Here is a 13,561-nt window from a genome sequence, read left to right as displayed (position 1 = left end):
TATGGACATGGAGGCCTATATCTGGAAGAAAGTCCTGGTCAAGGAAAGGTAGATTTTAACAGCTTCCCAAGGCAGCTGGGATCTGGAAGTGGTCTTGCTCTGCTGTTAGAGGTCAGTGGAATGACCCTGAGCACTTGTGTTTGCCAATCACAATGCAACCTTTCCCTAAGTATCACCATTATTCTGTTGGGCTGCTGCTTCAGTTTATCTGTTGAGCCCAGACTTTTGCCCTGAACTCCAATTCCATTTAATTGGGGCCCTGACACCAGTAGCCCAATTTATCATGGATTATGATAGGGATGAGACACACAGACCATGAAGTTAGACTCCTTATAGCTCCATAACTTGCTGACAGGGGAAGTAATTTTCCTTCTCTATTCATATTCAATGTCCTCATCTGTAGAGTGGGGATAAGAAAACCAATTTACTCATGTATGGGGGGGCATCATATGAGATAATGCATTTGAAGTGCTGAGTACAGTACCTAGCCCACAAAAATGCATGTATGTTAGTAATTAACACATGTGCACTCCTGCTCTCTCTTCTTTGTACTCAATACCACCCACCATCTTATACAGAAACCCAGCCCAGGCCAAACCTGAATTCATTACACTGCTTTAGACACTGGATAAAAATGGACCCGAGAAGCCGGTTCCTCCTAACCCCAGTTCTGCTGGAGCCAGGAATCTCCCCGTTCCTCCATTCTACTACTTGCAACTAAGCCACACGACATAGGAAAGCTTACAAAATTTGGTATAACATAGGCTTGACTTCACTTTTAGGTCAGTTCATTGATCAAAAGTATTCCAATTGTTTCTTTCTAGCACTTACACCGACTGAAATAATTTTTTTCATTCATTTGCTGTTGGTCTCCCTCGCTAGAATATAAATGCCACCAGGGCAGGGACTTCAAAATCTTGTATCTGCTGTATTCCCAAATGTCTATGACAGTGTAAGAAGAAGGAAGAAAGAGAGGGAGAAGTCTTCTAAAATGATTGTTTTAAATTAATTCGTTTCTAATTCAAAAATTTCTGTGCAATAAGAGTCATTATCAAAAGAATCTGTTGCCAAGAACAAAATTTCAGTTAACATCAATGACCAATTTCACTTGCAGTTCCAAATAGGCATCCTCAAATAGGAACCAAGGTATGGTAGAAAAGCATTAAACAAAGAGAACTGGAGTTTTCATTCAAGCCCTGACATTTTTACTAAAATATGACCTCAAGGAAAACCACAGCAATGGTGGAAAGACTGCATTACATTTCTCTCCATCAGTCCTACTTTTCCTGCTCTGGAATAATGTTATCATCGTTAAGAGGCATGAGAAGCATAGAATATGTGGTGTTCCCATAAATTAGCACGAGAGTAGTTGCCCAAGGATGTATTAATCTAGCCCCCTATTGATTCCATCCATCGTCTTCCTTTCCCACCCCCACAGCTCTGTATGAATCCTCTCAGACACACTGTCCTACTAATTGTTCCCTGAACATGTAATTTTGTGCATGTTGCTCAAGTCACTTAAAAATCCTCCCCATTTAGGGTTGCTGGATAAAATTCTGGATGGTCAGTTGAATTTCAGATAAAGTACAGATAATATTTTTAAATGCATCTGTGCCAAATGATACATGAGACATGCATTTTTATTTACTAAATCTAATTTCTAGTCTCTTAAATCCTACATATCCTTCAAGGTCAAGCCCAAATTCCATTCTTAACTCTGGCAGTAACTCTGGTATCAACTGAATCATAAATGCTTTTCTAATAGGGATCTTAGCTATCATTTCACTCCTTCCTCATTGCTTAAAATTTCTCATCACGTGCTGAATCCATCCCATGGAGAGAAGTGAATGTTCCCAGACTGAGCATAATGTCACACATATATTCACAAATATACGTGGTGAGTGTTTCCATTAATGCCTACTGCATTCTATGGAAGTGGATGCTTCTGAGGCAATAGTACAGAGCCAGAATAAAAGGAGTTTTTCTTTGTAATCAAATGAGTCAATTAGTTAACAACTCTCTTCCTACCCACATCCCACCTACTGCTACCCTCACTCCCTAGTCACATCAAGCACTTAGAGGAAGAAATCACTTTAAGTCTCATGGATCATGAGTTTGTACAGGGATTTAAACTAAAGGGCAGTCTAAACAAAGCTGAGTGACTTGAGGGTTACATGTGTCACTGGCTCTGCTCCTCTGAAACCAAAGAGGGATGTTGGTGAGAGCAAGTAGTGACAATATATGAGGCCACATGGGCCTCTGTCCAAACTGCCTGAGTGAGCTGCTCAACAGCCTCTGTAAAGAATGTACTGATACATAGAAGGTGTTAAACCAATCCAAGCTGCTGGGGGGATTTAAACTTAATTCCAAGTGACTTGAAATAATAAACTATATGCACTGGCTAGAACAATGTTCCCCTCCATTGGGGTGGAAAGGTCCAGGGCTCCACCAACCTCCTCCACTACCATAAATGAGCACAACCATATACCAAAGAACAGTAATAGCCATACCTTTGACACATACCAGTGACACTGTCAGCTGGCTCATGTGCTCAGGGTGCTGCTGGAAAGTTTGAGGTTGGGTGGGAGTGGGATAAAGTAGACTAGGGCAGGGAAAGGAAAAGCTCTTTAAGGAATAAGACAAGGGAGAGGCCAGAATGCCATGGATAACTGCCTGAGATGAGAACTTAATAAAGGTGTAATAGCTCACAGCTACTACGTGCCAGGCACTGGGCTATAAATCCTACCAGTAACACCTCCTTTAATTCTTAAAACAACCCTACATACATATGTGTTTACTATCCCTATTTTGAAGAAGGGGAGAATAAGAAAAAACTTGCTCCAAAGTCACAGCGCTACTAGCCAAAAGGTTAGGAAAAGATACATGAAATAGAGTACAAGTAGTGAAAATTAAAACTTAAAAAAAAATTTATATACACTCTTCCTGTTGTCCAAATGGAATATTTTTCTACTATCTAACCCAACAGCTGATCACATGAAAAGAGATACAAATCAGAAGTTTCCGGCCACAAGTGAGGTTTATGTTTGTGCTGCCATATGGTTCTACTTTGCCTCTTCCTCTTCTCCATTAGTTATTAATGTTGAAAAAAAATTGCTGAAGCAGAAAAAGAAACTTGAGATGAACCCTAAAAAAAAAAAAAAAGCACAAAAGCCAGACCCATTCAGCTCCGTAGATAATCTAATCCACAGTGCCCTCATCTCTAAGAAGTGCACCCTTGGACCTTGCTGTTTTTTTCTTAAAGGCCAAATGAACACATTCCATCTTTTGATCTTCCTGTTGGCTGAGAGCCTGCCACCAGAGATAAGAATCGAAAGCAAACTCTGTTCACTCGATTGTACATTCAGATGAGTAATGTTGGTGAAATCATGGCTGGGAAGAGTCCTGGCTAGCCCCACTACCCCCTCCATTAGAACAGCTCACTCCCAGGGAGCAAATATCCATATACCAGAGTTCCTGCGGCCAGCAGAGGTCTCTGTTCACAATTTGTTCCTTATGTTTCTTCCAAGGCCCCAAACTTTCTTTCTTTCTTAATGAAAAAGAAAATAAAGAGCATATTCCTAGCTAGTGTCAGAAACAGAAAATATACAGTGTGGCATTCTGGAACACACCAGCATCAAAGTCAGAAGCTCAAATCCTGGCTCTGCCATCTTCCAGCTGACTATTCTCTTCCTAAGTCTCAGGAACTGGGGGTGACAACAGCATAGAAGAGAAATTCATTCCATTCAATAAATGATCAGCGCCCTTGCCAAATACTGAGTTAGGTACTAAGGATTCAGCACCAGACAAGATAGACATGGGTGGCCCTGCCCTCACAAAGCATTTCCCAGTCACAGGATACAGACATGTCAAGGAGACATCTACAAGAGTGGCAAGTGTTGTTTTTTTTAATGTGGGCAGGCACCGGAAATAGAACCCGGGTCCTTGGGCATGGCAGGCAAGCACTCGTACCTGCTGAGCCACCGTGGCCCGCCCTGGCAAGTGTTTTGATGGCAGGGAAACTGGGGAGTCACTGGTCTAGGAGGTGGCCTGGAGATGACATGAGACCAATGAGCTAGTCTGTCAAGACAGGAGGCAAGGAAAGAGGAGGAACAGTTCAAACAGAAGGAACAGCCAACATAAAGGCTTTCTGGAACACAGCGGAATATCAACGTGGCAGGCGTGGGACCAAGTAAGGCTGGAAAAGTGGGAAAGAGCCAGGTGGGGCTCTCACAGTGTGAGATGGGAAGCCATTGGCACATTGTTTTTACTTAAAATTTTTTTAAGTTTTTATTTATATATAATAAGTAATACATTCACATAGGTCAAAATTCAAAGAGGCAAAGATATATGCAGGGAAAAGTCTCCCAGTGAGGGGGCTTGAAGGCTGGCTATTTCCACCTCTGAGGTGTAGAGGAGGCCCAAACCCTTTGACACAGCTGCCTTCCAGTGGTCTGGCTGGCTGGGCATGCAGGTTTCACCTCTGTCACTCTCTTGAGTGAGTCTGCAGCACAAGCCCTGGGCTCTCCCTGCTGTTCCACTCTCCTAATAAGACCATACAGCTCTAAGACTGCTCCTTCCCTCCTCCTCCACAGCCACCGCCAACTCCACACTGCATAGGAAACACAAGCCTTTCCCCAGGTGGCTCTGTTACAAGGACCTTAATTTACAATCAGACATTCTGAACCACGAAAGCAAAGTTTTCACATTATCCAATCCTGGAGTTTTAGACCAATTTACTGATTGCCTCTTTGAGCATGACTGCATATTCCAACAACAGCCCTCCTCTAATGATAAAGCATCTTCAATCTTGGCACCGGCCTTTTCTTCATACCCAATGCACACTCAGATAGTCAAGCTTACTTTGGATGTTCCCAGAGGTTCAGGAAGAGATGCAGAGCCCCCCACTAACCTCCAGGGCCCTTGCTCACCCCAGAAGAGATAAAAAAAAAATGTGTCAACACAGGATAAAAATCACACAAGATAACATTTATCAAGCACCAACTCTAAGTCAGGTGCGAGGGTCAGCACTGCCTCGTAACCTCAGGCAGGAACATTGCACCCTCCACTTTGCGAGTGGGGAAACTAAAGCACACGGAAGCTGCTTGCCCCAGATCACACAGCATATCTAACTTCTGAACTTCTGATCCACCTTCCAAAGGATACACCTGGCCAACAAGGCATGCTGCTTCCACATTCCAGTCAGTGCCAGGAAAAAAAGGGATGAGAATAGAGAAATAAATTGGGTAGAAATCCAGAACAGCATGGACCAAAGCCTCTCCTTCCAAGCACCCAGCAGAGCAGCTACAGGGGAGCTCAGGGGGCTCTGTGAAAGGGCATTGCTGGGCTCTCCACACCTCGACCCTGCCACACTTCTCTGCCTGCATGGCTGTTCCCGCTTCTGGACTGTGTCCCTGAAGGCAGGGACTCTAGGCCTCAGCACAGAACCTGGTGTGAAGTGGGCACTTGTACCTGCTGAACTGAAGGCCTCTTAGAGCTCAGGAAGGAAGAGGCATGCCCCAGCCAGCCCACTGCCAACAACACCGGGTGCTGTCCCCTCCCTCCTTCTCTCTTCTAATTTGGCAATCATTTCACTCTTTAAATAAAAGAACCCTTCTAAAAAATGAGCACATCTTATTTACATTATTTTAACATGGCACTGGAGCTATTCTAAAAAAACGCAGACTGCATTCTTCCTTTGAAGATCTGTAAATTCTAAGATGTATTGTTAATTAGAACATCATTAAATGTACAAGTTAAGTGTAAGAAGCAATTTCCCAATTTCAGGAACATTAAAATGTGGTGAAATAAGAACCTCAGATTTGAGACACTGGCACCCAGCGGGGTAAGCATTCACTCATAAAAGGCCCATAAGTGTCAGCTGGGTAACTACGCAAGGTCTAAAACAAATGCAGCTGTCCAACAGGGCCAGCATTAGGAAATCTTTCTTGAACTAAGAATGTTTTATTCTTCTTACAAATGAGTTTTGCATATGCCATTTAACAATAAAGAGTTTTCCAAGAAGGAATAACTTCTTTCCTTCCTTTTCTTCTCTTAGGCAGGAGTCCCAAGCCCTCCGAGATAAAATTAAAAAGACAAACCTCATGGGCTTGGTTTGCCATTCACACTTAAGACTCAATAGCCTTACACCTTTTGGAAGTTCACAGCCTGGAATAAGGTCAGAATTGTTTTCTAAAAGAAGGGTCAGGAAGGGGCAGAACACAGAGAAGACAAATTGAAAGGATAAATTAAAATCACATCTTGAGTCTACTGCAGGCACACACAAGACTCCTGTCGTCCACCTGTAACCCTAAGCTTCCCTGAAGGAGATGCACCACCAAGCACTCAGAACCTAATTAAATTAGGTTAAACTAAATTAGGCCAGGAGCACAAATGATCACCTGTGTACAGAGCTGCCTGCTCCTTTTAATTAAGTACTGGTTCCTGAGGGATGCAGCACAATACACAAGCACCTCAGAGAAGTCAAAGAGAAATCAAAGAGGTAAAAAACTCACCAGATATGTCAACTTAGTCTCAAGGCTGAGAAGTACACATAGCCATGAACTGTTATTTGAGGCTGCCACATACGGGGACAGGCAACTGCCTCCTCAGTCTAAAGGGCAACAGAAGGCTCACCCTGACCCAGTCCAAAACTGCAGTCTTTTCACTCTCATATGAGCCCCTCATTCCCACTCCCTGTCATCCAGATCATCATCATGCCCTCCACCAGGAATATCCTTCCTTCTCCTGAACTCGACGTAAAACACCCTAAATTATTTTCAAGGCAAGACTCAACTTCAGCAGCCTCTTTCACAAGGCATTCCCAAATCATCCTCAGCAGAAACAATCCCCCCTCATCCATGCTACTAGAACACTATACAGGATGCTTTGGTCTGAGACCTCATTTCATGATACAGATGCCCTTCCTAAGGGCAGGCAGAGAAAGTAGAGATGTCTGGGCTGCATCTACCACCCCCATCGTGCCTAGGGCAGAGCTGACAGGACTCTATACGAATTGGCAGGACTGTGTTGAGCTGCAGAAAATGAGGGCCACTCGGGTTGAGTCCCAATCTTTTGAAGCCAAAGTCTCAATGGGATGCAAACTCTCCTAGTGTTCTTCAATGCCTGTCCTAGAGATGGGACTAAGAGGCTGGTTGGGTGAAAGGAGAGAGGGCCTAATCCACTACCTAGGATGGCATCTCATCATAGTGACCACCAGCCCTCAAAACCAGATGGAGAGTGCTCGCTTCAGCAGCACATATACTAAAATTGGAACAATACAGAGATTAGCATGGCCCCTTCACAAGGATGACATGCAAATTCACAAAGCGTTCCATATTAAAAAAAAAAAAACAGTGAAAAACAAACCAACAACAACAACAACAACAAAAACAGATGGAGATACTCAAGGTCTCCCACCCGAGGAGTGTGCACTACCACCAGGCATTGGTCCTGCCCCTCACACTCCACACAAGCACCTCCTAAAGCTAAGCCTTCAAACTTCCAAGCAAGAGGAAGGCATGCACAGACAAATAATTTGAAGTCTTCTTCCTGGACTTTCCTCACCCCCACTTTCTCAACCTGTGCTTTACAAAGTATGACCATACTGATGGCATTCTTTTTTTTTTTTTTTTTTTTTTTATTAATTAAAAAAAGAATTAACAAAACAATTAGAAATCATTCCAATCTACATGTACAATCAGTAATTCTTAATAACATCACATAGTTGCATATTCATCATTTCTTAGTACATTTGCATCGATTTAGAAAAAGAAATAAAAAGACAACAGAATAAGAATTAAAACAATAATAGAAAGAAAAAAAACAAAAAAAACAAAAACAAAAAACCTATACCTCACATGCAGCTTCATTCAGTGTTTTAACATAATTGCATTACAATTGGGTAGTATTGTGCTGTCCATTTCTGAGTTTTTATATCCAGTCCCGTTGTACAGTCTGTATCCCTTCATCTCCAATTATCCCTTCTCTTTTTTTTTTTTTTTTAATTAACGGAAAAAAAGAAATTAACCCAACATTTAGAGATCATACCATTCTACACATGCAATCATTAATTCTTAACATCATCACATAGATGCATGATCGTCATTTCTTAGTACATTTGCATTGGTTTAGAAGAACTAGCAACATAACCGAAAAAGATATAGATTGTTAATATAGAGAAAAAAATAAAAGTAATAATAGTAAAATCAAAACAAAACAACACAAAACAAAACAAAAACCTATAGCTCAGATGCAGCTTCATTCAGTGTTTTAACATGATTACTTTACAATTAGGTATTATTGTGCTGTCCATTTTTGAGTTTTTGTATCTAGTCCTGTTGCACAGTCTGTCTGATGGCATTCTTAAAAGACACCTCAAATCCTTTTGGGAAAAAGACCAGACTATGGACATGGCACATTTCAAAGCATGTGAGACATTCTCATTTTATCACCATGGCACCCCATTTGAGGTAGGGTTGCCGTTATTATCTGAAGTTTGCAGATGAAGAAATAGAGGTAGATATTTAAAATTAGGCCTAAGAATCACCCCCAGAGAATCTCTTTTGTTGCTCAGATGTGGCCTCTCTCTAAGCCGACATGGCAAGTAAACACTCACTGCCTTCCTCGCTCTATGTAGGACATGATTCCCAGGGTCGTAAACAACCCTGGCAATGTGGGACAGAAATCCCAGGATAAGATGGGACCCGGCATCAAGGGATTGAGAAAACCTTCTTGATCAAAAGGGGGAAGAGAGAAATGAGACAAAATAAAGTGTCAGTGGCTGAGAGATTCCAGAGTCAAGAGGTTACTCTGGAGGTTATTCTTATGCATTATATAGATATACCATTTTTAGTTTATGGTGTATTGGACTGACTGGGGGAAGTACCTGAAACTGTAGAGCCGTGTTCCAGTAGCCATGTTTCTTGAAGATGATTGTATGATAAAGCTTTTGTAATGTGACTGTGTGATTGTGAAAACCTTGTATCTGATGCTCCATTTAGCTAGGGTATAGACAGATGAGTAAAAAATATGGATAAAAAAATAAATAATAGGGGGAACAAAGGTTAAAATAAATTGGGTAGATGGAAATACTAGTGGTCAACGAGAAGGTGAGGGGTGAGGGGTATGATATGTATGAGTTTTTTCTTTTTCTTTCTTTTTCTGGAGTGATACAAATATTCAAAAAAATGATCATGGTGATGAATACACAACTATGTGATGATATTGTGAGCCACTGACAGTATACCATGTATGGAATGTTTGTATGTTAAGAATGTTTGTATGTTGTTTTATCATTAAAAATATTTAAAAAAAAAAGAAAGAAAGAAAAGAAACAGAGGTAGAGGTACGTGAATTAACTAAGGTCACAGTTTGTAGGTGGCAGAGACAGAATGCAATTACACCCCAAAACCAGAGTCCTTGACCACTGAGCCAATGCACCCTCCAGCATGTGGCCTGAAAATAATCCAGTGTCAAAAACACCCAGTCTGGGTGCACACGTGGTTTCCATACAGAGACCTAGGTTGGATTCCCTGCTCACACACCAAAAAAACCCCCCACAAAAACAAAAACAAAAAAACCAAAACAGCTAGTCTGAAAGAATCATCATTTCAAAAATGGCAGAGAAGCACTTGACAAAACTGAGTTTTTGCATGATTATTAGGTCAGAGCAAACCTCTATCCTTAACTCTATCTACCTGAGGGCAAGGCAGCAAGGTCACTGCAGCAAGGTAATGGAAAAATCGATCTAGTTTCCTTATCAGTATCTCTCTCTCTCTCTATATATATATATATATAGAGAGAGAGAGAGAGACAGAGAGAGAGACAGTAGAACTGTCCATGCCCTTTGTGTGTCTGGTGGGGGTGGGAGTACAGTGAAGGAGGCAGCACCATCACTTGAGCCACACCCAGAATATGCTGGGTGTCTGCATTTTTTCCCTCAGCCCAAACCCCATCCCAGCTGGCCACAACAATTCACATCAGATTCCTTCCACTGGATGGGTGTCTCATTAAGTGGTTGGAGTTTCAGAGTCATCCAAAGAAAATGACCATGCATGAACAGACGAAGAAAAATCTGTAATTCTTTCTACCTGGAAAATGCTCAACTCTACTCAGAAACAACTGATGTGTCTCCTTCCTCGGCTGGGTGTCTCATGATCAAGAGCTCCTCTGTGTCTTCACTTTGGTTCACTAGGAAGTACACCTCATTTATAACTCCAGATAAAATCCATTTAGATTTTATTAGGAATTAAATAGTGTTCCCACACTCAAGGAGCCCAAAGTCCAATAGAGAGGAGAGAGATAGGGACACAAATAAAATGTCACTGTGCCATGTGCTATGGACAGCTTTACAAACTGAATAGTGTGGAAATGAACAGGATCTCCCAGCTGAGCTCCTTTAGCTCCTTGGGGTGGGGGTGGGGGTATGGGAAGGAGAAAGTCTTGGAGGAGCTAAAATCTCAGCTGTGCACTCCGTGAGATATAAACATGACTAACACTAGCCCCTGTCCTCGAAGGCTCACAATCTCAGGAGACTGACACAAACGGCTGCGTGAGTAAATTATTTACAACAAGAGGAAATTATTCACAACAGGAGGAAGAAGGAAAAGGCTTATGACCACATAAGCTTCTCCTCTGAATTTCATGTTCAAACTGCAAACTCAGGAAATTCCTAGATTTTTATGCAGAATCTAAATTTCTTCCTCTTTTCTCTTTGAAGAATGATCTCCTATACCCACTATCACCACCAAACTATTCACTAGAAGGTGGCCCAATTTTTCCTACTACCCATGGCACAGATCACTGTCAATGGTGTGTGTACCCTTCATTGATCTGACACTTAGTCACTGGTGGCTGGCACAACATCAGCGTGTAAGGTCATGAAGGCAGGGCGCTGATGGACACACATCAGAAACCTGAGGCTCTGCAATACACAGCCGCAGGGACAACACCCTGCAGGACCCAGTGGCTATTCCAGGTGTCCTGGCCCACGTTCCTGACCCACGTTCCTGGCCTACTTCAAATGCCAGGAAAGTAGACTGGGCACGTCACACTTTTCTCAAGTACTTTTCATCTGTTTTCAAACCAGATTTGTTCTAAGGGGATGACCCAGGCAATCTTCATCTGGGGCTAATGCTGCCAACCTGTACAGATGATGGCTTTCAAACAGCTCTTGGAAAGGAAATGTCTGCTGCCTCTGGTCCCTGGGAGAAAGGAATTTCTCTCCAACTCACTTTTTTGGCTCACAATTTTCATCAACTAAAAGGGAGGCTCTAACTTACAGAGATACTCTTCAGATCTCTCTCAATGAAAACTTGAAACATTTCAAACACTGTTCTCAGGTGTCCAACAGCAATATGATTCCATAAAATCCTGAAAAGCAGGAGTGAGATAAAGTTTCCAAGAGAATATTCTATTAGGGCAAGGCCAAGGAAAGTCTGTGCACTTACAATACAGTAGGTTTCCTGGCTCCAGGTGACAAAAACCAAGTACCTTCTTCACCTTTGGAGAGCATATCCTCCCCTATTACCTTAGCCTGCTCATTCAACTTTTCTGACCTCGCAGTATTGCTGCCCATCAAACAGAACCAGAGGAGCGCTAAGCTCTTGTTCATTTACCCCAGAGTCAACCCAACATGATATTCCAGTGTCACATCCATCTGGAGTCTCAAGTCCAGCTAAAACACAGCACAGACGCCAGGAGCAGCCCCTTGCCATCTTCCAATGTCATTGTGAGCCAAGCACACCTAGGTTGAAGAAAGTGACCAAGACTGTTTTTTCAAGTAATTCCAAACACACTTGAATTTCTAATACAGAGGGCAAAATAAAAATCAGAAAAAGGAAAAGACTTCCCCAAAACAAAGTGGGGCTGTTTTTTTTCAAGTTCTTTCTAGGAGACTTGCTGAGTGACAAACATTTTGGAAAGATGGAATTTTAAACCCAAATACAAAAGGGCAAAGATTTGAAGCAGAAGAGCTATACACACAGCTGGAGGTCCTTTAATTAGGGAAAGATTTGCAAAGCCTGTGGAGCCATCGGCAAATATATCCTTGCGGAATGGAAAGAATGTGGAAGCTGATGGGGTAATCAACAAATTCTAATTTTGCTTGACATTCATGCCAAAAGCAAAGTATGCGGTCTTATCTTGTGGCCACCTTTTCAGCAGTCTCGGGTGATCCCTTAAAAGCAACAAAAGAAGACACCCAACCTAGGAGAAGACAGGGTGGATTCTCTCCTTCCTTAGGCTGCTCCCCACAAAAAGCACGCAGAAAAAGTTGTCAAGATTTTCAAAGGCAAAAACATAACTCAAGGGGAAAACTAAACAACCCCTCAGACCCACACCATCCATGTTTTTCTGTCTGCATGTATTATATGGCATTTTCATAAGTTTCCAGTGAGATTTAAATTTCCTGCACACAGGGCAGACTATTTGTAATAAACAGAAAAATGATATTATCCCCCTACTCCATACAGAAAGAATACCTGCCTTTTTGACTCCCAACTAGCAGAAGCAAAAGCAGTAGTTATTCCCTAAATAACCAACACCTATGTGGATCTTTTTCTTTCTGGGACATCCCAAAGTATCTTTAAACAGATCATCTGACTCTACTTTTGAAGAAATCCTCCACACACACACACACACACACACACACACACCCAGAGTTATAAGAAAAGTTACAAAACTTAAGTTATAAGGTTAACAGGATTGGAAATAAAGGCATCTACTTTCTAACCCCTCCTCTGCCAAAATTTAATTTACAGCCAGAAAAAAATGTAAAATCAGGTTCGTTTCCCAGATCATGCACCTCCACCCCCCTACCCTCTACCCCCCAAAAATGTAAAATCAAGAGTTTACTTTGGGTTCCCTCTGGAGCAATCAGTCACCAACCAGAGCTGCAAAGAAGTCCACAGAACTTGACAGAGCCATAAGTGACCTAATTCAGAAAGTTCTAGATCTCTGTGAGATCAGACAAAGATAAAGGCAGGGGGCCCTGACAGCTTGGAAAGTACTTTGTCTCAAGAAAGCCAACGAAGTCATTGCTACACAAGGAAAGGACAGATGTGAGCTTTTCCAGAGGCAGGCAGGCACTTGGAGTAATCTAGAAAAAAGGCACACTTCCCAGTTAAAATCGCAGATAACTGACTGATCTGTCCTTCATCCAACTAGAAAGTCCGAGTGGCAGACTTTCTGCCACTGATGCACCAAACCGGCCTTCAAATACTCATCTGTTTATCGGCAAGGGATCCATTAGACCTAAATCAAAGCCCAAACTTACTAGGCTCTATCAGGACAGAGACACACCTGTTCCTGCTCAATCTTTGCCCAGTTAGCACCTCCTTCTGGTCAACCTCATTAATGTGTGTTACACTTGATCTACTCCAAGAAGCTTTTCCTGAAAACCCCCACCAAAGATGGGCTTAGGGGCTGCTCTGTGGTGCTTCTATACCAACCTGCGCTCCTCCCCATCTGAATGGTTGTGTTATAACCCTCTGGGTATCAGTCTTCCAATAAGGACAGGAATATCATCTGCACAAAGTGTTTCACTCCAGGGTCTAGCACTAGG

General features: G+C 42.3%; 1 protein-coding gene and 1 non-coding gene across 2 annotated transcripts in view; one reads left to right on the top strand and one right to left on the bottom strand.

Moving 5' to 3' along the window:
• Window positions 1-13,561, bottom strand: part of CAPZB (capping actin protein of muscle Z-line subunit beta) — a 186,190-nt gene that overhangs the window by 69,894 nt on the left and 102,735 nt on the right.
• Window positions 7,237-7,340, top strand: LOC143675261 (U6 spliceosomal RNA). The gene has a single exon (XR_013171501.1). It is a non-coding gene; the product is annotated as a U6 spliceosomal RNA (small nuclear RNA).

This window comes from Tamandua tetradactyla, chromosome 2 (genome assembly GCF_023851605.1).
Source record: "Tamandua tetradactyla isolate mTamTet1 chromosome 2, mTamTet1.pri, whole genome shotgun sequence".
Taxonomy (NCBI): Eukaryota; Metazoa; Chordata; class Mammalia; order Pilosa; family Myrmecophagidae; genus Tamandua; species Tamandua tetradactyla.
This window is presented reverse-complemented; position numbering and strand designations above follow the sequence as displayed.